Source organism: Mus caroli, unplaced genomic scaffold, assembly GCF_978045245.1.
Source record: "Mus caroli unplaced genomic scaffold, Mus_caroli_1 scaffold_19, whole genome shotgun sequence".
In the NCBI taxonomy this organism is placed as follows: domain Eukaryota; kingdom Metazoa; phylum Chordata; class Mammalia; order Rodentia; family Muridae; genus Mus; species Mus caroli.
Genome location: NW_028227274.1, coordinates 78,184,706 through 78,209,391, shown reverse-complemented (window position 1 = coordinate 78,209,391; position 24,686 = coordinate 78,184,706). Strand labels below are relative to the sequence as shown.

At 45.6% G+C, this 24,686-nt stretch overlaps 1 pseudogene; it reads right to left on the bottom strand.

Moving 5' to 3' along the window:
- Positions 1–17,219: 17,219 nt before the first annotated feature.
- Positions 17,220–17,454, bottom strand: LOC110284451 (transcription elongation factor 1 homolog pseudogene; annotated as a pseudogene).
- Between the last annotated feature and the right edge of the window lie 7,232 nt (positions 17,455–24,686).

The window sequence follows — 24,686 nt, the reverse complement described above, 5'->3', positions numbered from 1 at the left end:
CCAGTCCCCATCAGGACCCGCCCACGCCACGCCCCCACCTGGTGCCTTTCCAAAGGCAGAAGCTCTGGGCCATTTTCTGGACTCTCCGGTTTGCATTCTCTACAGCGGTCCGCCTGGGAAAGGGGTTCTCGATAGATTCTTAAGAAGCAATGGTGAGAACAAGCCCTCCAGGTCTGCTTCACCTGCCTGCCTCAGTTGCCAGGTTGTAGGTGGTCTCGCCCATGAAGTAGTGAACTCTTAACACACAGGCAGGACGGAAAGCGACAGGATAGTAAACCAATGCCAAATTGTAAAGAAATAGTTAAAGTTAAAACTAATATGTAGTATTAACAACAAGAACTAAACCTGTTTTGTCTTTTTTTTTTTTTAAGGGAGAGGAACACTTGCAGGAGGGTTTGAGGAGCAGCGAGGGTTTTTCTAAGGCAGTTGATAGAAAATAGGATAGGTTTGGAGAAAGAACTGATTCTTATATCATAAAAGACTAGATAGAGCACTTAGAAAGAGGGGGGAGAAAACCCAAGATGGAACCTGGCTCCTTAGGAGTTTGTAAAGAAGTTAGGACGAAACTCACAGGCTTTAACAACTATCTTAAAATGTCTCATGCATTTGTGTAATCGGCATGTTTACTTTTTGTGTACATTGTAATATACATTACAGAATTGTGATCATTCTGTTTTGTCACTACCCGGGTTATAATGAATGTTTTCATCAGTTGTTTCTTTTTAGAAAATGTTCTTTAAATTGCTTATGTGAATAAAGGTATGACTTCTAATGGTTTTATTTTATTGGCTATGTTTGCATTTCATACATACTAATATTATATGCTGAACCCCAGGTTTCACTTATTTCTGAGGCTTTTAAAAGATATTGACTATTAAAATGGAATTATTAGGCTATAAAACACACCTCCTCTAAAGCTTTAATACAGACTGCCAAATTGCATTCCCTAAATTTTAATTTTTATTCAGTTTTGCTGTGTATTTCTTCTGTTATGATCAGGGTTAAATGCCAGGGCCTGTGGTCACTGTGGTTTAGAGTTATAATCCTTCCTTTAGAAGAAAGTCCATATTGTTCAGAGGACCCCGGATAGGCATAGGTGATGTAAGCCGGGAAGACGCGGGGAAATCCTGGTCAAAAAGCAGCAGGAGCAAGCTTCTCACTTCTCTCTTCTTTCTCAGCCCCTCCCACAGAGCCCCTCCTCCAAGAGCTCCTCCCCCAAAGCCCTCCCCAAAGAGCCCCTCTCCCAAAGCCCCTCTCCCAAAGCCCCTCCCCCAAGAGCCCCTCCCTTACCCTTCTCTTTCCCTCCTTTTCTCTCTCACAGGCCTTTACATAACCTAGGCCAGCCTTAAACTTGCTAGGTAACTGAAGCTGCCCTTCAGCTTCCCATCTTCCTGTCCCCACCTCCACAGTGCTGGGACTGCACGTGTATGTACGTACTTCTATGCCCGTTTTACTCAGTATAGGGCATGGGATCCCAGACTTCATGATGTCTTATTTGGAGGGTCGATTCCTAACATGGTACAGTCCTTTGTCCTTAGAAAAGTCACAGGTCTGCTGTTTTACTGTTCACTCCAAAGGGACTGTTCTGTGGGTGGGGGGAGGCCCAGGATCGCGGTAAGGGTTGAGCGCCCTGATGGTTAATCCTGGTTGTCAGCTTGACTCTATCTGGGATAACCAAAACACAAGCGTCTTGGCGCTCCTGGGAGGGGTGTGGTAAATGCTGAACTTAATCCTAAATCCGCTTATTTCTGAGGCTTTTTAAGAAATATTGACTCTTGGTCAGATTATCTGAGGCAGAAAGACCCAGCCTACGTGTGGACAGCAGCTTCTGGAGGAAACATAGATGAGAAGGATAATGGAAAAAGAAACCGTTGCTTTCTGCCTGCTTGCCCCCACTCTACTGGCATGCCCATCTATGCTGTTGCTGCAGCGGACTTGGCTGACACTAGAGCCAAGTTCTTCGGGTTTCTAATGTAGACCGAAGACCAGCAGCTCTCTAGGGATCCTCCAGGCCTTCGGTGCCAGATTGGGGCTGCTGAGACATCCAACCTTGTGGACTGAGCAGCTACTGGATTCTTGGCTTCTCTAGTGTGAGACAGCTGTGCAAGCATGTGTGTGTGTGTGTGTGTGTGTGTATGTGTGTGTGTGTGTTCGTTCTTATTTGTTAATTCTATCACTTCTGGTCCTTTAGACATGCCTTGACTAACACAAGCTGTAAGCCAGACATTTCAAATATGGAATGATGAATATCGTTCTGGGGAGTGGATAGGGATGAAGGTCCAAGAGCAGGTTCCGACTTGGCAGTGGTGGTGTACACCTTACATCCCACTACCCAGGAGGCAGAGGCAGGCAGACCTCTGTGAGTTCGAGTCCAGCATGGTCTACAGAACAAGTTTCAGGACAGCCAGGGCTACACAGAGAAATCCTGTCTCAGAGTGGAGATGGGAAGATAGCAGGTTCAAGACTCTGGGAAAGCGAAGGTGAAGAGGTGCCAAGCTTCACGTGGTCCTTAGTTGGCAGTGGGTCAGCCAGAGGGGAGTGAGACAGTTCTGTGAATCCTGTGACTCACAGTGAGGGGCTAAGGCCTGTGTGCTCACCTGTTCCATCAGTAACAACCTGTGGAATCAGCTCTGTAACGAAAGGAGATCCCCGCGTACCTGGCAAGCCCAGCCGCACTGCAGAGGGGATGCACTTGGATATCAGTCACCTGTTGCCTACATAGACTGTGGCTTAAGGGACAGGCAGCCCCAGGAGGAAGCTGCTGATGCCTGAATTATTTTCCTGTGCACAGTCAGGCTACCCCAGTGAAAGGCTTTTTAAGCTTTAGAATGTCAAGCCACTCCCTTTAGGTCCTGGCCTGGCAGCCTGTTTTTGTTTTTGTTTTTGTTTTTGTTTTTTTTCACATATCTATGGGGCCACAGGAAACTTTGAATGCTTACTGGTAGACTGGTTTTAGTCAAAGACTGAGAAAGAAAATAGAGATAGACAGGCCTAATCGTCCTCAAGTCATAGCTTCAAAGAATCTATCAAAACTGGTAATTCTAACTGAGTTTGGTGGCTCATGCCTTAGTTCCAGTTAATAAGGGGTTAAGCCAGGAGGACTGAAAATTCAAAGCCAGCTTGAGCAATATGGTGAGATGGTCTCAGACCAACCAACCAACCAACCAACCAACCAACCAACCAACCAACCTACCCCAGGTAAACAGATATAAATTCCAATAGAGATTCCAAATATAGCTGGTAGACCAGTGTTTCTCCTTTTTTTGGGGGGGGGGAGTTGAATGATCTTTTCACAGGGGTTACCTAAGATCATCAGAAACCACAAATATTTACACCGTGATTCACAACAGTACCAAAATTACAGCGAAGCAGCAATGAAAATAAATGTATGGTTGGGGGGTCACCACAATATGAGGAAGTGTATTAAAGGGTCGCAGCATGAGGAAGGTTGGGAACCACTTCTCTAGGTGGCCTTGAAAATGAAATAGCTTAGAACTTCAAAATCTTAGATTTCAAGGTAAGGGGCGGCTCAAAACATTTTATCAGAGAGAAAGGAGATTGGCAGCCTGGATTACTTTGTCAGCTTTTAAAGTAACAAAACACCCCTAAAGGAGCTGTTATCAGCATAATAGGATCTGCTCAGAGAGGAAACTATTGAGAATTACTAGATTATCCAAGTAGTGGAACTCACACTGCAGCCTACACTGAAAAAGCTGGTACTGCCCAGAGAGGCCTGGATAGGAGAGAGGCAAGTCCGGCGTGCTCATGGATGAGCCCACCAGAGATCTCAGGAGTGGCGATGCCTGGGTACACCCAGTGATTCTTAAGGAAACCACCTTGCCCTGCGCTCTCCTCTGCCATGGGACACTCAGCAATGTCTAGAAGCATCCACTGTGAGGAAGGCAGGGTGTGCTACAGACTGCAGGAGCTATCGATGCCAAGAGGGGCAGCCCTTCCTATAAAAAGGGCTTCCACCCAGTCAAAATGTCAGCTGTGCCAAGGGCTGTTGTTTCTGACCCTCACTCAGATCCCTGCTACTTCACCGTCACCTGAGGTCCCCGTAGGAACCTCAATTTGCAGCCGTCTGCACATTTTAAGTTTGCAGAAGTCTGCACATTTTGAAGTGCGCAGACCCAGGCTGCCCTTGTTTTTGGTCTCTGAGTCTGGCGATAAAGACTGGGGAAAGTTAGCCTGCTGTGAAACCAATAAAAATAAATACCAGGCTCAGCTCTGCTCTGGGCTCCGCAGCGCTTCAAAGAAAAGCAAACGATGCAAGTCCCATCTGCGTACAAGAGATGAAACACTGGAAACCTCATTATGGAACCTTTCCTTTCACAGGGGTGCTTTGGTGTAAAAGTTCCTAAGAAAGTGTGTTGAAATAAAATAAAATTAAAAGCACAAGGCATCGACTTTAGTGGGTCAAGCCCCATCTCCTTGTAAGGCGAAGGACCCGGACTATCTCACTCAGACTGCCTCTGCACCCCAGCAGGCATCAGTGTATGTCAGCAGGACCCTGGAGGTCACCCCTTGAGGTCACAATTCAGAAGACACTGCATCTGTGTGCTCTGGGATCTGGTTAAGGCCTGAGATCAGTCAAAACCCTGGGGGTGGAGTCGGGACCCTGGGGTGGAGTCGGGACCCTGGGGGCGGAGTCGGAACCCTGGGGGTGGAATATGGCACCTGGGTGAATGCCAAGAATGCTCTGCCCACCGTTTTGCCCAGAGCCTATTCCAGTGTTATTACAGGGAGAATGTCAAATGGGAGTGACCTGGGCCAGTGGGTGCTGCCGAGCCTCCCTTGCATCTCATCATCCGGTCCTCTGGGTGTTCTCTGAGCTCATCTCCTGCCTGAAGTGTTTCCTGTCCCCCACCCTAGTCTTTATTGTCTACTTTATCTTCCTCTTCGTCTGTTGTATTTCAGTGTACTTTCATTTTTACTTAGTAGATTAAAGTTCTCAAAGGGGCGATCCCGTACTTCTGCAAAACACTAGGAGCAGCATTTTGCAGACCTGCTCTCCCCGCATTCTCCCGTTGCCTAAGCTCTAGCTCCAGTGTTTTCCTGGCACCTCTCTCATCCTGTCCCAAGACTTGTCACACTGTATTCATTCTCTGACGTTTGTGTTTCACACTAGACTGATATCCCCAGGATTGGCCAACAGACTGGCCGGTAACTAGGTTCTGGGTCCTCTTGAACAGCATGCTCAGGGTGTCCTGCGCAAGTGGGTACGGTCTGATCTTCCCTCCGCTGTGGCATAGGTGTGAGAGTAAGTGATTGATTTCCAGTGAAGATCCATTCGCTCTTTTTAGCTGCAACAGGTTCTAATGACGATTGTATAACGTTCTAGTGCAAATAGAAATTGCAGCGGATCGCCCCCAAAAGAAGCAGTTCAGAACACCCACCCACACACAGATCGTAGTTTTGAAGCCCATCAACAGAAAGAGGTGGCAGAGAAGCAGTGAGGGCTACCAATCAGGAGCAGACCTCTTTCCAACTCCTGCTGCAGGCCTGTGGTGCAGGAAGAAGGCCTTCCAAAGCCACTGTAGAATCATACACTTAGGTGCACACCCCGGATCTTTTTGATCTTCCCTCAAACGTGAAGTGTTTATGTAGGCTGATTGCATTTTGAGTGATATAATTGTTTAATAGCACTACCTCTACCAATCACTCATAGAATCTGTTGTCATTGATAATTAACAAAGTAGGGGGGGGGACTTTTATGTTTTGGTTGTTGAGCTACAATTTCTCAGGAAAACATTCTCTAAGATATGCTTTTGAGGGTATTTTATTATTATTATTATTGTATGATTGAATCGTGCTGTTGCGTGTGAAATAGTGTCATTGTAACACGTCACAGCATTGGATCTTCATGTAAAGTGCACATCTTCCCAGGTTTCCCTCTCACTCTGTTCACAGAGGATGTTTCTGCCCTGTGGTGAAGACGCTTTGGGCCTGTGTGGAAGATCCAGAGCAAAAACACAGCAGCAGCTCTTTAGGCAGACAGCGCTCTCAGCTCTCAGCCACAAAAGAATAAATTCTCCACATTCCAGAGCCATGTGGAAATTGTTGCATCTGTTCAAGTCCTCCAAAGAGGCTCTGCTGGAAGCCCCTCACTCCCAAATCGGGCCAGCGCTTCACAGCACCCAATCAACGTGCTCGCCACAGCCCCCAACCAATCAGCGTGCGCTCCACAGCCCCAAACCATCCTGCACTCCACAGCCTCCAATCAGTGTGCACTCCACAGCCCCCAACCAGCTTGAACTCTCACCTCAGTTTGGAGATTACTTACTGGTCCTTGTGGGGCTGATTGCATGTGTCAGGATAGGGCAGAGAGGCTCACCCTGAACGAAGTGGCTTTGCACCGAAGCTCTGAAGCAAGTATTCAAAAATGTAAACAAAGGTACCTAGGACATGAAAGGAAGTCCTCATTCCAAGGATCACACTAATCATAGATTAAAATCTCAAGTTTGTTGTTGTTGTTTGTTTTGTTTTGTTTTGTTTGTGTGTTCTTGTGGCAGGGGGAAGGGTTGATTCTGCTGACTTGGCAAATTCAACTGAGTGTGCTATCTTGGCAGAGAGAAGTGGCCCGCTGAAAAGTGGTGGATCTTTTGATTACTAGCATGGTTATCTCCTGGCATTCCTATTAGGTAGCAGGGCTTGTAGGAGAAAAAGAGGGGACACTTGTCCTCTCGTCTACTTCAGCACAGCTCTGAGTGGGTCAGCTTCTGGCACTCTTGGAGACAATGTTTGATTGATCTAATTTTGCTATGATGCCGTCTGCTGGTTACACAAACACCATGGAATCCTTCATGCCCTCTGGCCTTGGGCTCTTGGCTGAATAATAACCTTGTAGCAGAGTTCATTCACTGTAGAACTAACAACTCAGCTCATTGATTTCAGACTGGGAGAAATCTCCTGGGAGTTACCAAAGCACCTGGCCCCCAGTCTAATATTCTGCACCCAGAAGATATGAGCAAGAAAATCTCTGTACTCATCATTGGGGGCGGAGGGGGGGGGAGATAACCATTTTTTAAAGTTTGCATTGGTGTGAGGGTGTCAGATCCCTTGAAACTGGATTTACAGACAGCTGTGACTTGCCATGTGGGTGCTGGGAATCGAACCTGGGTCCTCTAGGAAGAACAGCCAGTGCTTTTAACCACGGAGCCATCTCCACAACCGCAGGAGGTTGGTTTTGTTGTTGTTGTTTTTGTCAAGACAGGGTTTCTCTATGTAGCCCTGGCTGTCCAGAAACTCACTCTGTAGACCAGGCTGGCCTCAAACCCAGAAATCCACCTGCCTCTGTCTCCCAAGTGCTGGGATTAAAGGGTGTGCCACCATTGCCCAGTATGGAGGTTGATTTTTTAAAAGCCATGGTTTCCCTGTGTAGCCCTGGCTATCCTGGAATTAGCTCTGTAGACCAGGTTGGCTTCAAACTGAGAGATCTGCCTGCTTCTGTCTTCAAAGGTGCACACTACCATGCCTGGCATTCTGTAGCCATTCTTAACCCAAGGGGAGAGAAGCAACAATGAGTTTGCAATCTAGTCCTCTAGCAAAGAGACCCTTCTGTCCTTAATATTTAGACATCAGAATCTGCACATATGAAACCCATTTGGTTATTTGCCAGCCACAGGGCAGTGCTGGGGCTGTCTGTCTAGCACGAAATAAAACAGTTATAGGAAATGAACAGGTATGCAACTATTGTGACAGGGGACAAGAAAGGGCAAGGGAAACACTCTGGGTCCAACAAAGTCAACTGGATGGTGAGGAGGCAGCATCAAACATTCCACCATGTATCCCCATAGTGTTGTCCGTTCCCAGGACAAATCTTAAAACCCTCCATGCCCTGACTCATTTCCCTGATATGACTTCTGTTGGTCTCCCTTTCCAGTCTCCACATTTTCCATCCTTGTCTGGCGCCTTTGAATTATTTGACTGCGGAGAGTAGTTGCAGAATCCATTGTTAAGAAAGGCTGCCCACACACATGTAACAGATCCTAAGTTATATTCTTAGGCAGTCTTTCTGGACACTCATCAGCTGAGGCTGCAAAGAAGGGAAGGTGATCTCATCACTGCTGTTCTTGTTGCTCCTTCCCAAACGGCTTGTGAATGTCAGCATGTCATTCTGGATGCCTTCCAGGTGGAAGCCTCTCACCTGCCCCTATCTGGATATATGTTCCCCCAGCATGCATTAGGCCCATCCTCCTCTGTGGTCTGCAGAGCCCAATGTTGTCTGTTCCCCTGGACAGCGCTGCTGGTCCTTTCTTTCCTTGCTACACTGAGAGGCTATGTTGATGCCGGCAGCCTTTGGTGGCACACTGCCCTGCCCAGCTTACCCCTCCTCCTGCATGCCCAGACTGCTTTCTTTTGTGTTCTTCACCTCCTCTCCACTCTACAGAGAATCAGACTTTCTTTATCCGAGCAATGGGGGGGGGTGTACCCAGACCACCCTACATAAGTGACTTGCACAGATGCCACCCAAACGTTTAAGTACCTGAGATTAGAAATGACTTTGTAAGAGAATTCACAACAGAGGAATCTTGAATGACTGAGAAGCACCCAAATAAATGGTCGAAGTCCTTAGTCATCAGAGAACTGCAAATCAAAATGACTCTGAGATCCCGCCTTACACCAATCAGAATGGCTAAGATCAAAACCTTAGGTGACAGCACATGTTGGTGAGGATGTGGAGAAAGAGGAACACTCCTCCATTGCTGGTGGGATTGCAAACTGGTACAACCACTCTGGAAATCAACCTAGAGGTTCCTCAGAAAATTGAAAATTGATCTACCTGAAGACCCAGCAATACCACTCTTAGGAATATACCCAAAAGATGCCTCACCATGCCACAGGGGCACGTGTTCCACTATGTACATAGTGGGCTTGTTTGTGATAGCCAGAAGCTAGAAACAACCCAGATGTCCCAGGACAGAAGAATGGATACAGAAAATGTGGTTCATTACACAATGGAATACTACTCAGCTTTTAAGAACAAGGGCAACCTGAGTTTTGCAGGCAAATGGATGGAACTAGAAAATATCATCCTGAGTGAGTTAACTCAGTCAGACCCAAAAGGACACTCATGGTATGTACTCACTAATAAGTGGATATTAGCCAAAAATAAGTACAGAGTACCCAAGATAGAGTCCATAGAACTCAAAAAGGTCAACAAGCTGAAGGACCAAAGTGAGGACACCTCAGTCCTACCCAGGAGGAAGAAGAAAGCAATCACAAGGGGGGAGGGAGGGAGGGCCCTGGGTGGGAAAGGGGACAGGTTGGAGAAGAGGGGAACCTCTACCTCTATTGGGTAGAGGAAAAGGACTGAAGCCTTGAGGGCCAGCAGAAAGAATAGAAACAGGCAACCTTGGGAGGTAGGACATGAGGGGACCTTCCACAATGTACCAGAGACCTGGGAGGTCAGAGACTCTCAGGAATCAAAGGGAGGGACCTTAGATGAAATGCCCTACAGTGGGGAGAGGGAACTTGTAGAGCCCACCTCCAGCAGAAAGACAGGGCATCAAGTGAGGGATGTGGTTGCCATACCACATACTCTTACCCATAATTGTTCCTGTCTGAAAGAACTGCTGGGATGGAAATGGAGAGGAGCCTGAGGAAAAGGAGGTCCAGTGACAGGCCCAACGTGGGATCCAGCTCAAGGGGAGGCCCCAAGACCTGACACTATTACTGAGGCTATGGAGCACTCACAAAAAGTGACCTATCATGACTGCCCTCTGAAAGACTCAAGCAGCTGAAAGAGTCAGATGCAGATATTTGCACCCCAATCAATGGACAGAAGTGGCTGGCCCCTGTGTTTGAATTAGGGAAAATCTGGAAGAAGCTGAGGAGAAGGGTGATACTGTAGGAGGACTAGCAGTCTCAATTAACCTGGACCACTGAGATCTCTCAAACACTAGACCACCAATCAGACAGCATACACCAGCTGATATGAGACCCTCAACACATATAGAGCAGAGAACTGCCAGGTCTAGGTCAGTCAGAGAAGATGGACCTAACCCTCAAGAGACTGGAGGCCTCAGGGAGTTTAGAGGTCGGGGTTGGGGTGAGAAGATCTTCATGGAGACAGGGGGAAGGGAGGAGGTATGGGATGGGAAACAGTCAGAGGGTTGGGGGGGGGGATAAAATCTGGAGTGTAAAAAAATTAAATAAAAAATTTAAAATGACTGTAAAATGCAAATTCTTGTTTTATTTCATTTTTATTTATTCTTTGAAATTTTCATACATGTATACAGTATGTCTTGATCATGTCTGCCCTCACTTTCCCTCCAACTCAAGATCCAATAGAACATCTCCTCCCAACTTCAGGTCTTACTTATTTATTTACTTTTAGTGCCAAGTATGTGAAAGGCTAAATTCTACTTATAACCTTTTTTGTTATAATCAGTGTTGCTCACTATTAAAAAATAGGAAAACACTGCAAAAAGAGACAGTAGAGACCATCAGACACCTTAGATTCAACATAATTATCATTCTGTTCTGATATGTTGTCTTAGTTTGGGTTTTTTGGTGTGAACAGACACCATGACCAAGGCAACTCTTATAAGGACATTTAAAGATGTATTTATTTTATTTATATGAGTACACTGTCGTTTTCTCCAAACACACCAGAAGACAGCACCATATCCTGTTACAGATGGTTGTGAGCCACCATGTGTGGTGCTGGGAATTGAACTCAGGACCTCTGGAAGATCAGTCAGTGCCCTTAACCACTGAGCCAACTCTCCAGCCCTAGGACAATGCTTAATTGGAACTGGCTTACAGGTTCAGAGGTTCAGTCCATTATCATCAAGATGGGAGTATGGCAGCATCCAGGATGGTATAGTACAGGAGGAGCTGAGAGTTTTAAGTCTTCATCTGAAAGCTGCTAGCAGATACTGACTTCCAGGCAGCTAGGATGAGTCTTAAAGCCCACACTCACAGTGACACACCTAATCCAACAAGGCCACACCTACTCTAACAGGGCCACACCTTCTAACAGTGCCACTCCCTGAGTCAAGCATAAACAAACCAGCACATTCCACTCCCTGCCCCCCCCCCATAGGCCTGTTCAAGCATATGAGTCTATGGTAGCCACACCTAAACATACCATAATGCAAAATACATTTAGTCCAACTTCCAGAGTCCCCATGGCCTATAGAGTCTCAACAAGGTTCAACGTTCAAGGTCTCTTCTGAGATTCCTCCAATCACTTCATTGTAATCCCCAAAGCAAGACAGGGAACCCCCCTGGACAAACTCCAAACTCTGCATCTCCATGTCTGCTGTCAAAGCAGGCTTCAGATCTCCAACTCCTTTTTCATTTTTGTTGACTGCAACAAACTTTTTCCTTCTGGGCTGGTTCCACTCCCTGTTAGTAGCTTTCCTCAGCAAATAGACCACAGCTCTGGCATCTCGAACATCTTGGGGTCTCCAAGGCAACTTCAATGTTAAAGCTTCTTATTTCAATGTCTGGGATCCACACGTGATCTTCTGGGCTCCTCCAAAGGGCTGGCGTCACTTCTCCAGCTCTGCCCTCTAAGCTCAGGTTGATCCACTCCACTGCTGCTGCTGTTCTTAGTGATTATCAATGGTACTGGCATCTCCAGTACACTGGGAATCTTCCGCTGCAACTAGACTTTACCAATAGCCTCTCATAGGCTCTCTTCATGGTGCCAAGCCTCAACTCCTTTGCATGACCCCTTCAGTCCTGGGCCATCAAATGCAACTGAAGCTGCACCTTCACCAATAGTCTTCTGTGGCCTCTAACAATGCCAAGCCTCAGCTGCTCTCCATGACCCCTTCATGCCTTCAAAACCAGTACCACCTGGGTGATTCTTACACATTACCAAGTACAGCTGCAGCACGAAGTGCAACTTTGACTGGAACAAAGCTGGAACACAGCTTCTTTGTGCTCTCAGGAAACACTTCCCAGAAGATTTCACCTCAATGATGGTGGTCTCTTCTTAATTACCACTAATTTCTTAGCTCCAGGTAAATGGCATTAATTGACCCAGTAGTAGAAGAGGGGCATCTTCTCCTCTTGACTCAGAAGCACATGGCTGAAGCTGCTGAGTTCTGCTTATTGTAGGAGCTGGAATATGGCCCCCTTGTCCTACTACATTATCACTAGCTTCCTCTTGTCCAACTCCTTCACTGCCTACACTTGGCTGTCCCGGATCTTGCTCTGTAGATTGACCTTGAACTCATAGATCTGCATACCTGTTGCCATGTATTAAAGGTGTGTACCACCAGGCCTGGATTTAAGCTTTTCTTCACCTAGAACGTGCTCTCTCAGGCTGGCCTTGAACTCCTAGATCTGCTTGACTTTATCTCCTGGGATTAAAGGTGTGTACCACCAGGCCTGGATCTAACTTTAGTTGGGTAGGATCTTGCCCCAAGGTCACCACTCCCTTAATTCAATTTAATATCCTTGAACACAGGATTCTGTTCCGTTTCACTTCCTGGTGCCCCTTTAATACTCGAACCATATATTTGATATCTTTCCTTTCTCAGCTTGCTATGCTTGTTTCAAATGCTCTTCATGAGACTTAACCAGAGAACAGTCTATAATGGGCATTTTTGGGACTTCCTTTGTCAATGCAATTGAGTCTCTTCAGCTTGGCCTCAGGCAGCCTCTTTACACAAGGGCAAAAAGTAGCCACAGATAGACCTGGTGTCTGGTGAGGGAAATCTCTTCTTGGATGGCACCTTCTAGCTGTGTCTTAGTGGCAGAATGGGTGAGTGGGCTCTCACCATTCCTTCTAAGGGTTCTTTCCTACTCAAGCCCCTTCCAAGTGATTTATGTCTGCTCTGTTCTCCCACCACTTGCAATGAGTTAAGGTTAGGCAGTAGGTGTTAGAGGTTGGGATTGGAGTTGTGGTCATGAGGGTCAGTGAGTCGGTCAGGGGCCAGGAATCAATGGTTAATTGTTAGGGTTTGGGTTCGAATTTAAGGTTAGGATTAAATTTGGATAGGGTAGGATTAGGGTTAGAATTGCTAGGGTTAGGATTAGGGCTAGGGTCAAGGTTAGAGTTAGGACTCGTGGTTAGGATTTGGGTTAAGATTAGTGACAGCCATTGCAGAACGACTTTATAAGTCTTCTATACCATTAGTATAGATGATCATCCTGTGTTTTCCCACAATATCAGAATTTATTGAATAAATAATAATAATATCTTCACTAGGCTTGACTATTTCATAGGCAGCAGTTTGCCTGCATAGCCTGCTTTCCTTGGAAATCTGGCCAAGGCAAATAGTGCTTTAAACCTAATCTTGAGTGGTAATATTAGCCCTCATGTCTTCAACCACACAGTAAATATATCTCCATAGGCTCCATGGAAATAAAGAGAGGGCTAAAGCGGCTGCAGCAGATTTCAAGAGACTTCAGGAGTGAGATGATAGAAATCTGAATAGCATCTGCATTGCTAAGATACCCAATGCAAACCAGCTGCAGGGAAGAAACTGGCACTGTATAGTCAGACCTCGGTGGAGTAAAGTGCACAGGGGGAATCCTGTTGCAAGGTGAAAGGGTAGGGAAGGCCAGATCTAGCAAAGGGTGGGCAGATCGATGCACCACAGGTCCACATGGGTGACTGCCGATTTGGTAGGGCGCATGGGAATGCACTGAGCTAAAGCCTGAAAGACATGATTAGGGATAGGATTAAGGTTGTTTTTATGATTTAGGGTGAAATGAAATTTAATACAAAGTCTCCAAATGCAGAAAACGCTACATAAAAGGAGAGGCCGAAAGCAATAACGTTGAATAACCATTAAACTAGAGTGTGCCTTTGATCACAGGCCGTCTCTTAAACAATCATAAATACAGGAAGGATCCTCACTCTTTTACAAGGTCAAACATATATAATTCAACACACACACATACACACACAGACACACTCATACACACACACAGACACACAGAAACACATGGACACATTGATACACACACACACACACACACAATTTATTAGAGTAGTTCACAGGCTGTAGTCCTGATAGTTTAACAATGCCTGTCTACCAATGGAGAGCCCAATAATGTTGTAGCTGTTTGGCCTATAGGGCTGGATGTCTCAGCCGGTCTTCAGTATATACCAGAATCCTGGAAACATAGTCTCTAATGCCAGTGAAAGAATAAACTTGTCAGCAAGAGTGAAGGCAAGCAGGCCTAGGTAAAGAGACTGAGCTTCCTTCTTCCATGTCCTTGTATAGGCCGCCAGAAGAACATGTGGCCCAGATTAAAGGTGGATCTTTCCAGCTCAAAAGATCTGGATTAAAGGTGGGTTCTCCCCAACTCAAAAGATTTAATTAAGGAAAAAAAAATCCCTCACAGGTGTTCTCAGCCCTTTGGGTTTTAGTTAATTCCATATGAAGTGAAGTGGGCAGCCACGGAGAGCCACCACAACTCCTGAAGCTTCAGCTGTTTTCTAAGAAATGTGCCTTCAAAGCTGGAGACAAAGAAATGGAGACGTAGCCTTAGCCTTCTAGGAACCAAAGGGGTCCCTGTACCTAGGACTTACTTCACATTGTGTGTGTTTTATCTTGTCCTAAGTTTTATTATCCAAATATCTTACAAGTTTAATTAAAATATTTAAAAACAAAACCATCAATTTTTGGATTTTATATATACATATATATATATATATATATATATATATATATATATACACACACACACACATACATACATATATACAGAAATCACACATGACAGTAAGGTCTTCACAGGTGAGTGAAGCAAGAAGGGCAGTGTTGAGTCAACATGCGTGAAGAACTCCTTGTATACTTGAAACTTTTTGAAATGTAAATAAATTAAAAAAAAAACAAGAAAAAAAGAGAAGAAACTTCGTAGCAAAAACAAAAACAACAACAAAAAATATTCTCGATACATCAACCTGTTCAATCCATATAGCCAATGTGAGGTTATTAGGTTCTTTAAATTAAAAATGAAACACAAAGAAGTTTAATAACATGCCCAAGATTTTCTTTAAACGTGAATACTGCATAACTTGGCTCCAGGCAGTCTAGCTGTGCACACTCACGCAGAGTTGAAGCCAAGTCTCTGGATCCCAGTGAGATGAGAAGAACCTCTGGCAATGCTTACGGCCGACAATGTGTTTGACACCCTGTTCCCACCACAGGCCCAAATCTATAGCTCAGTGATGGACAAGATTTAGCCACTCATTGATATCCGTGACACTTTAATGAGTCCCACAGACTGAAATCACTTTGCAAAAGGAAGAAGAATAAAGATTTAAAAACCAAACAAAACTCAGGTGCCTGAATCTCCTGGAATGTCTGATTCACTCAGTATTCTAATCAGTTGCCAGGATTTGAAAGAAAGTACAAAAGGCAATGGCTTCCCCAGGATCTTCCGGGTACTTAAACTTTCCAAAGATCTGTTTGCTCTGCACCTCCGGGATAAATTATCAAATTCTGAAGGACTTGTGAAATCAAGCCAGAGTCGACAATCAGCGAGATCAGCTGGGACTTCCAGCGAGAGCTGTGTTGCTGAGACTTCTAGAAGACAGCCACATCCCTCTGACCAGCAGGCTCTGCTGCAAAAAATATCAGCAAGATGCTCACATGGGAAAGGTTAGAGGCAAGGGGCTCAGCAGAGAGATTGTCTTGTGTATCCTGTGAAACGTTTGTAGGATAGTGGGGCCAACTGATTCTCAAGACAGTATCAGATGTTAGAACTCTAGAACTGTTATGATGTTAAGTCATTTCTCATTGATACTGAACCCAAACATTCTTCCAATTGTGTATGAAATTAGTTTTTATTTGCCATTTGAGAAATAAAACCCAATTCCCCAAATTTGAATTTTATTGAAAATGTATTTTAATTGTTTAGAGCTTGTATGGATTATTTTTGCGGTTGTCTATTTTTCGTCAGTGACTTTGTCATGATTAACATGATAGAAGAAGCAAAATGTTAATCTAATGGATCCATGCTTCTGGAAAAATGAGCGTTCTGGAAGTCCAGACAACCAGAGGCAAACACAATATTCACAAAAAAGCTAAGCATTAGCTTAGCATGTAAAAAAAGTAAATTCACGGGCTGGAGAGATGGCTCAGTGGTTAAGAGCTCTGTGTGATCTTCCAGAGGTCCTGAGTTCAGTTTCCAGCAACCATGTGTAACAGGATCCGATGGTCTCCTCTGGTGTGAGAACACTGAACTCCCATATATAAAATGAATAATTTTTTTTTAAAAAAAGAATAAACCTTCCATTAGACTCAGCCAGCCTTGAACTCAGAAGGGATTAAAGGCACGTATGATCACTTCTTACTTAAAATAAAATAAATAAATAAGTCATTTTTCTTTTTCTTTTTCTTGACTTATCTTTCATCGTGGTTTTATACAGTTCAGTCAAAATCCCACTCCAGGTCCCCCCTCTGTGCCATTCCTCCTCCCCCTTGTCTCCAAGAGGATAAGCCCACTCCCCACCAGTGCACTCCACCCCAGCAGGCCTCCCCATTCTCTGAGGTCTCAAGTCTCTCCGGGGTTAGGTGCATCTTCCCCCACAGAGGCTAGACCCAGCCATCCTCGGCTGTATATGTCAGCTTTAGTTTCCAGAGGCCTATATACTCCTTCCTCGGCTTCTTGCTTTCATGCCCCTCTTCCCTGGGGTGACTGCTCTCCCAGGGTCTTTTAGAACCGCCATGCTGTTTTGCTTCTGCCAAGAACTTGTCCAAACCAAAAGGATCCTGCTCAAAGTGAACTGGTCCTTCTCGACCTGTCTGTCTCCTGTCTGAACCAGAGAACGCCTTCTCGGGAACGAATCTGTTGGTCTTTATCCTGGTCGTGAGGTCATCACAGTCCATGTCCTTGTACCGATTTTTCTTGGGGGAGGTGCTGGTGTGGTGTCTGAGGAGACTTGTAGTCTCATAGCTGTTCCTTGCCTGGGATGTCAGGAACCATCGACGGAGAAGACAGGAACCTAAAGCTGGGGGTAGGGCGGAGCCTGAAGATTTGAGCAACTCAAAGCTTTCAGAGTCACTTGAGGTGTTGGGTTCTGTAAGGCCACCATGGGCTGCTTGGTGGGACCCAGCAATCGCTCGCCTCCATCGCTACAATCACATCTGCAGTTGTGCACACCTCCTCATTCACATCCACTCCATCCACACTGAGGGTGGGCTGTCCCAGTCCTGGACCTGTACCCTGGAGTCCTGGAACTTTCTGGATTGGTAGCCAGATGGCGGCTGGGGAGGAGCCGGTCCTTGACATCGCTACTAATTGGCTGCCTCACAGGCATCTATCCTAGTCGCTGTACACATCCACTGGTTCTGACAGGTGTGTGATGAAGGTCTGGAATTCCTCTAGGCACACCATACAGGTCTTCCGACCACGGTCCATTTTCACTTCACAAGACTTGTCATGGTTGCAGAAAGGGCAGGTGAACTCGGTCTCCAGGGTGCCTGTCATCTTCTTGGGGGGCGGCTTTCGCTTGGACTTCCTTCGTCCCATTACTGCAGAGGGGGATAAAACAGTCTGTAGTCCAACGGCTGCAACAAAGGTCAGCTGTGAACGGAAAGTCCAAGAATCTAGTCAGTAGTTGCTCAGTCCCACGAGGCTGCTTGGTTCAGCTGGTCTGCGGTAGAAGTAGGTTCCAACAGATGTGTTGGCAAGCAGGCCAAGAAGAGCCGGAACTCTTTTTATCTGGTCAGGCTGGCCTAGACCAGATGTCTGCTTGCCTCTGCTTCCCAACTCGAAGGCAGAAAGGAGAGACTATTGTGTCTGGCTTTGGGCAGAGCTTGAGTATATATATTTCCTCCAAGCCCCGCCTCCACGGGGACACACCCCCTTCCACCAGGCCCCACCTCCTGATAAACCACACCCTGTTCCAAGCATAATTCAATTACCACACAGTGCCACACCCTGTTCCAAGCATAATTCAATCACCACATGTAGTGGCTATTCCTCGTTGTCAACTTGACTATATCTGGAATAAACTTAAATTCTGAATTGGAAGGCTCACCAATGACCCTAATCTGGAGGCTGTGAGATAGAAGTTTCTGACCTTGATCTTGGTATGGAGATCTTGAGGCATAGTGACTATGGATTCCAGAAGATTAAGACAGGGAGATCTCTGAGTTCAAGGTCATTTGGGATTAAAGGTGTGGTAGCACACACCTTTAATCTGGGCTACACCTTCTGCTGGAGACCATATAAGGACATTGGAAGAAGGGAGTCTCACTCTTGCTCTTTTGCCTGCTTGCGGTGTGGGCCTGAGTAACTGTTAGATCCTTGGACTTCCATTCACAGCTGCTACAGACCATTGTTGGGAATTGGACTGCAGACTGTAAGTCATCAATAAATTCCTTTACTATATAGAGACTACCCATACGTTCTGTGACTCTAAAGAACCCTGACTAATACACCACACAAATAAAAAAACAAAAGGACAATTCATTATTATTATTATTATTATTATTAATTACTTAATCATTCCATTTGCTTAAATTGCAAATGAAATCTCCTTCCTGGTTACTCCTCCACAATCTTTCATTACATCTGTCCTCTCCTGTCTCCCCTTTGCCTCTATGATGGAGCTTCCCCATCCAACCACCTATTTACCCACTCCTGCCCCTCCAATCTATCATCTCCCTAGTCTTCTTTACTTAATGTTCTGCATACTAATCTCCCACTCACAGATACTCAACAAGCAGTATATACCATGTACAACATTTATGTAAACCTACAAAAAATACTATGCATTTTTTTTTCTGGAATACACACATAAAACAAAGGTGTAAAATATCCCTTGGAATGGCCAGTTTAAAAAACAAAGTTTATCACCGGGGGTAGTGGTACATGCCTTTAATCCCAGCATTCCAGTGTCAGAGACAGAGGCAGATAGATCTCTGAGTTTGAGGCCAGCCTGGTTTACAAGTGAGTTCCAGGACTGCCAGGGCTGTGCAGAGAAACCCTGTCTCAAAGAAGAGAATCCATCCATCCATCCATCCATACATGCATGATATCTCTGAGGAAGAAAAGAAGGGACAAGATGCAGGAAGACTATCACACTCCATATCTGTAATATGATGTTTATTTAAAAATAAGATGAAACAAGGAAGGAAGGAAGAGGGGGAGTAACGGAGAAAAGAAGGACAGAAATGGAGTACCAGCAACTGGCCTATATGAGCTTAGGCTAACCCTACTTTATGGTTTTTTTGCTTTGTTTTGTTTTGCCTTTTTTTTTTTTTTTTTTTGGTTTTTCGAGACAGGGTTTCTCTGTATAGCCCTGGCTGTCCTGGCACTCACTTTATAGACCAGGCTGGCCTCGAACTCAGAAATCCACCTGCCTCTGCCTCCCGAGTGCTGGGATTAAAGGCGTGCGCCACCACGCCCGGCTTGTTTTGCCTTTATGCTAAAAGAATTTCAGTTTTAAATGATAGGAGATGCCCAATATTTAAAACATGTCAATTGCAGCCCATCTTAAATGTTCAACACAGAAGAAATGTTAGATCATGACCTACTCTTTCTGGCTGCTCAATCTAAGAAGCCAGACCCCCACAACCTGAAAAAGTCAGGTAATGTCTTTGCCACTCTTCCCGGAACAAACAATTAAGAATCTTTTTTGTGCATATACATTACTATAGCACCTAGCTTATGACCTTCTTTCTTCCTCCTTTTTTTTTTTTTTTTTTTTTTTTTTTTTGGTTTTTCGAGACAGGGTTTCTCTGTATAGCCCTGGCTGTCCTGGAACTCACTTTGTAGACCAGGCTGGCCTCGAACTCAGAAATCCGCCTGCCTCTGCCTCCGGAGTGCTGGGATTAAAGGCGTGCGCCACCACGCCCGGCTTCCTCCTTTTCTTTTAATATAATAGTATTAAGTAGGCTTAGATTTCTCAAAACCTACTTTAATAACGGCTTTAAAATGCTTCCCTGCCCTTGTCTAAAGATAGGGGAGAAATGATAGTAAATAGGACAAGGGGATGTGGACCTGTTTAGAAGTAGTTCTTTGGGGGCCATTCACATCTCTGTTGTCATGATACCAGCAGTCCTGTTCAGTAGTGTCAGGATATCGACAGTCCAGTTCAAAAGTGTCACCAAACGGGAATCAGCAGCACTGGCACATCCAGCAGAAACAGCCAGGCCCCCGATGAATTAGCATGAGTCAGCAGGAGCGACCAGAACCAGCCAGAATTTAAGGAGGCGTCCCCTGCCTTCCCTCTTTTGACAAAGTGAAGATCAGTGAAGACGTAAGACCCAGGACGTGTTGCACAGCTAGCTATGCAAGTGTGCTGTCACTGTCTGATGAGTGCTACTTATGTTCTCTCCAACCATCACGGGTGGGTCCTCTCATGCGCGTGTCTGCTCCAGCAAAACATCACATGATTCTGATTCAGGAGGGTATCAAAGACTCAACCAGAAATCTCCACTTCAACCTCCATAACAACCTGGTTCCTCCATGTTCTTTGCCATGTATGCTATACAGAACTAAACTTCCTGCTACCTTCCAAAAACTTAAAAAAGCAAGAGAGTTTTCCTTTGCTTGGACGATTTTCTCCCATAGGCACCCTGCCCATGGTGGCTGTCTCTCATCTGTTCCTCTCACTCAGGGCCTCTCCAGGTTTTAAAGGGAAGCTTTTTCTTCCATTTACTGCCTGGCTATTCCCCCTTCTCCTTCTCCTTCTCCTTCTCCTTCTCCTTCTCCTTCTCCTTCTCCTTCTCCTTCTCCTTCTCCTTCTCCTTCTCCTCCTCCTCCTCCTCCTCCTCCTCCTCCTCCTCCTCCTCCTCCTCCTCCTCCTCCTTCTCCTGCTCCTGCTCCTGCTCCTGCTCCTGCTCCTGCTCCTCCTCCTGCTCCTCCTCCTGCTCCCCCTCCTCCTCCTGCTCTCCCTCCTCCTCCTGCTCTCCCTCCTCCTCTTCCTCCTCCTGCTCCTCCTCCTGCTCCTGCTCCTGTGCCTGCGCCTTCACCTTCTCCTCCTCTTCCTCCTCTTCCTCCTTCTCCCTTTATCCCTCCTCTTCCTCCTCCTCCCCCTTCTTCCTCCTCTTCCCCTTTTCCTCCTTCTCTTCTTCCTCTTCCTCCTCCTCCCCCCTCTTCCTCCTCTTCCCCCTTTCCTCCTTCTCTTCCTCCTCCTCCCTCTCTCTCTCTTCCTTCCTTCCTTCCTTTTCTTTCTTTCTTTCCTTTCTCCCTTCCTCCTTCCTTCTTTTCTTCCCTCCTTCTTCCTCCCTCCCTCCCTCCCTCCATCCCTCCCTTGGACCCCAAGGGCTTTTTCAAGCCTCACACCCTCCTTACAGCTTCCCCTAGGGACAAGGTTAGGCCAAGTTCCATTCTCCACCCACAGGAACATTCTTGAGCAAAAATTTCTCAGAATGTACTGACTGATAGTCACCTGATCCTCTGGAAAGTCCCAGGTAGAGTTCAAATGCATGTCATGTTTGCTAGCCAATGGATTTAAAGGTCAACGTGCTTAGCCAATAAGTTTGAATTATAACCTTGCTGATGTAACTTGTGCCCCTAAAAGGTGTGAAAAATGCTTGTAATAGCCATTTGGGGTTGCCATCTCGTCACTTGCCTCAAAGGATTGATTGAGGGTTGACACCCCCCTCACACACACATGACAGAAGATAAACTTCTTGCTTTTGCATCAGTCTTCATCTCAATGTCTCACTCTGGGGCCTCTGTAAGTAAGTACCAGTGACCAGGAGTCGGGTCTTACAGTTCCTTTCTAATGTTCTCTCCCATTGAGGCTGGACCATGGTCTCAAGGCCTCCTTTCTCAATGGGTAACATGTGTCAGCTCCTTTCTCAGACCAACCACCTCATTCTTATACTTAACAAGAAACACAGATGACCTCCAAGACCTCATGTTAGCATAACAATATAAAACACATTATAACTTTAGAAGTCTCATGGTCTTTGAAAACTTTAAACACTTTATAAAAATTCAAAGTCTCTTTAAAATATACAAAGATTTAAGAACTAAGTTTCTGTACAATAAAAATTAAGTTATTACTTTTTTACTACAAGGTGGAGGAAACAGGGGTACAGCTACCATGAAACCAAAGCCAAACCAACAGCAGTGTAAATCTAACCGTAGCTCTGTGTGTGGCATATGGGACACACTCAAGATCTTCAAATGGTGTGGGTAACCCAGCTCTGCCATCCCCAGTACACACAGCTTATTATTTTGTAGGCTCAGGCTGGTTCCACCACACTTGCTGCCATCCTGGATAGTCACCCCACATTCCTGGCATCTCCTGTATACTCTCTGGTCTCCACTGCATTTGAGGCTGCACTGTCACCAGTGATGTCCTGACCTGTCTTCCGCATCTCTAACCCTGCCACGTGGTGCCAAACCTCCCCTGGTCTTGTTGACCCTCTTCAATACTGCAGCTGTTATGCTGCCAAAGCCCGTCCCGAGAAGACTCCTTACATCACCACATTTGGTTGACAGCTTGAGATGCAGCCTTGCCTGTCCCTTCATACTCCAGACCAGAGCTTCTGTGTGCTGACCTCAAGGAAACACTTTCCAGAAGGTTCCATTTGGACGATGCTGGCCTTGTTAATTACGGCACTCATTGTTTGAGTGAAGCAGAGCTTTCATTTCCATGGATTCCTGATTCACATATATCAGTAACAGTCCTGATAGTGTATCTGCTTCCCTCTGAAACTTTACAAGCTCGGCCCTTTGCTCCTGCATTTTTGTTTTCAACATTATCTTCCAAGTTCCCACAGCAGCTCATTAAGTTTCCAGCACTCAACAGGTTTCCCAGCTCAAAGCTCCCAAATCTTTCCATAATCCTCCCCCAAAGCCTTCATCACAGCAAGACCCACCCTCGGGTACCAATTTCTGTCCTAGCTTGCTTCTTTGTTGCTGTGATAAAACCCTGGTCGACAGTGGTTTAGGGATACAAGAGTTTGTTTCAGTTTATGCTTCCTCTTGCCATTCATTATCGAGGGAAACCAAGTCAGGAACTCAAAGCAGGAACCTAGAGGCAGGAACCAAGGCAGAGACCATGGAGAAGTGTTACTTACTGGCTTGCTTCTTCTAGCTTGCTTTAGTTAGATTTCTTACACGGGCCAGGTTCTACTGCCCAGTGATGGTACTTCTCATTGTGGTTTGGACCTTCCCGCATCAATTCATTATTCAAGAAAATACGCCCCAGACACGCCAACGGATCAGTTTCATTGAGGCAATTCATCAACTGAGGTTTCTTCTTCCCAGGTGACGAGTTTGTGTCAAGGTGACCCAAGCTAACTGGCATAATTCTTGAATTAAAAAAAAAATTAACTAGATTGGCACTGGACTTTTCTCTGGGGTGAAAAAATATTCTTTTCTTTCAAATGCCTACACTTTTCTTGAAGCTTAACTCAATTATAGAAACAAATGATAGAGATATGCTTATTACAGACACACAGAATCAAGTGATACTTAATTAGAAATATATGCATATATAGCATATGTGCTAAAAGCACACACACACATACATATTCGTGTATACATATTAGAAACATATATCTGTGTATATATAGTATATGTATTAGAAGCACATCTACATACACTTTATATATACAAGAAGTGTCTACATGACACTGAGAAGGCTCAAGCCATTAGAAACCACAGAGAAGCAATCAGGGGAGGCCTTTGAGAAGATGTTATCTGAGCTGTGTTTAGGAAATAGATGCCTAGGCAACCACGGTAGAAGAGTTCCGCCACATGGGCGTCATGCTAAGTGAATCAATGGGCAGAGACACATTAGAATGGCAAAGTCTCCCAAACTCTACATTCGGTAAACCTTGACTGACATTTGCTTCAAGCCGTATGTTGATACATTCTTTTCATGGTGTTCTAGTGAGGCCTTAACATGATCATATTTGTCGAAAAGTTGGAACATAGCATATCTGTGCACACAAGTGGAAATCCAGTGTTTGACCCATTTCCCATGGCAACATCATGGGTAATCTGTTTATTCCTTTGACTTTCCACAAATCTCCACATCCCTGCAACGCATATGTAATCTCAGTGAGGAGGTTATGCTTCTGTCCTTGGTAAAATACTGTTTTGGCCTGCTTTCTAGATGGTGCAGATACATGCTGTGTACCAGCTTGCCTGGTCATTAGAGTACATTGCAGCTATGCACAGATGCAGAGATAACCCCACGTGAACTGCGTGCCTCCTGAGGCTTGTGCTGTTGTATTGGATCCTCTTAAAATAAGGTGTTGGCCACTGGGCCCTTGAACCTAGAGTACACAGCAACAATGAATATTCTTACAAAGCACAGTAGCTTCTGTGTTTATGATCATGTGATCCTTGTGTTAACATGCAGTGCTATGCTGCTTGAGAGACAGCATGGGCAGAATTTAGACATGGAGGGGCTGTGGGCAGATGTGTCTTGAAACTTCATGTCCTAAGGCCATCCTGGTCTCCCATCTAGGCTTGGCTGCCTGCTCCCTCGGAGGAACTCGTGTTCCCAGTGAAGCCACCTTGAACTTTCCTGCTACAGTTCCTGGTGACAGTGAGAAAACACAGAAGTCAGACAGCACCCGGTCAGGCAGACAAGGAGGGAAAGAGGCCATTACTAAGTGGGATGGCATATTTCCAGCTTCTTCACGTCACCCAAGACAAAGGCTTGGTGGACTTCCCTGATCTCCAGGTGTGCCTCTTCCAGCTGACCTGCCCAGACATGTCCTAGGCAGGTTCTGGACAGGAGCTGTGAGTCAGTCAGCTCACTTTTCTGTGTCTAAGCTCAG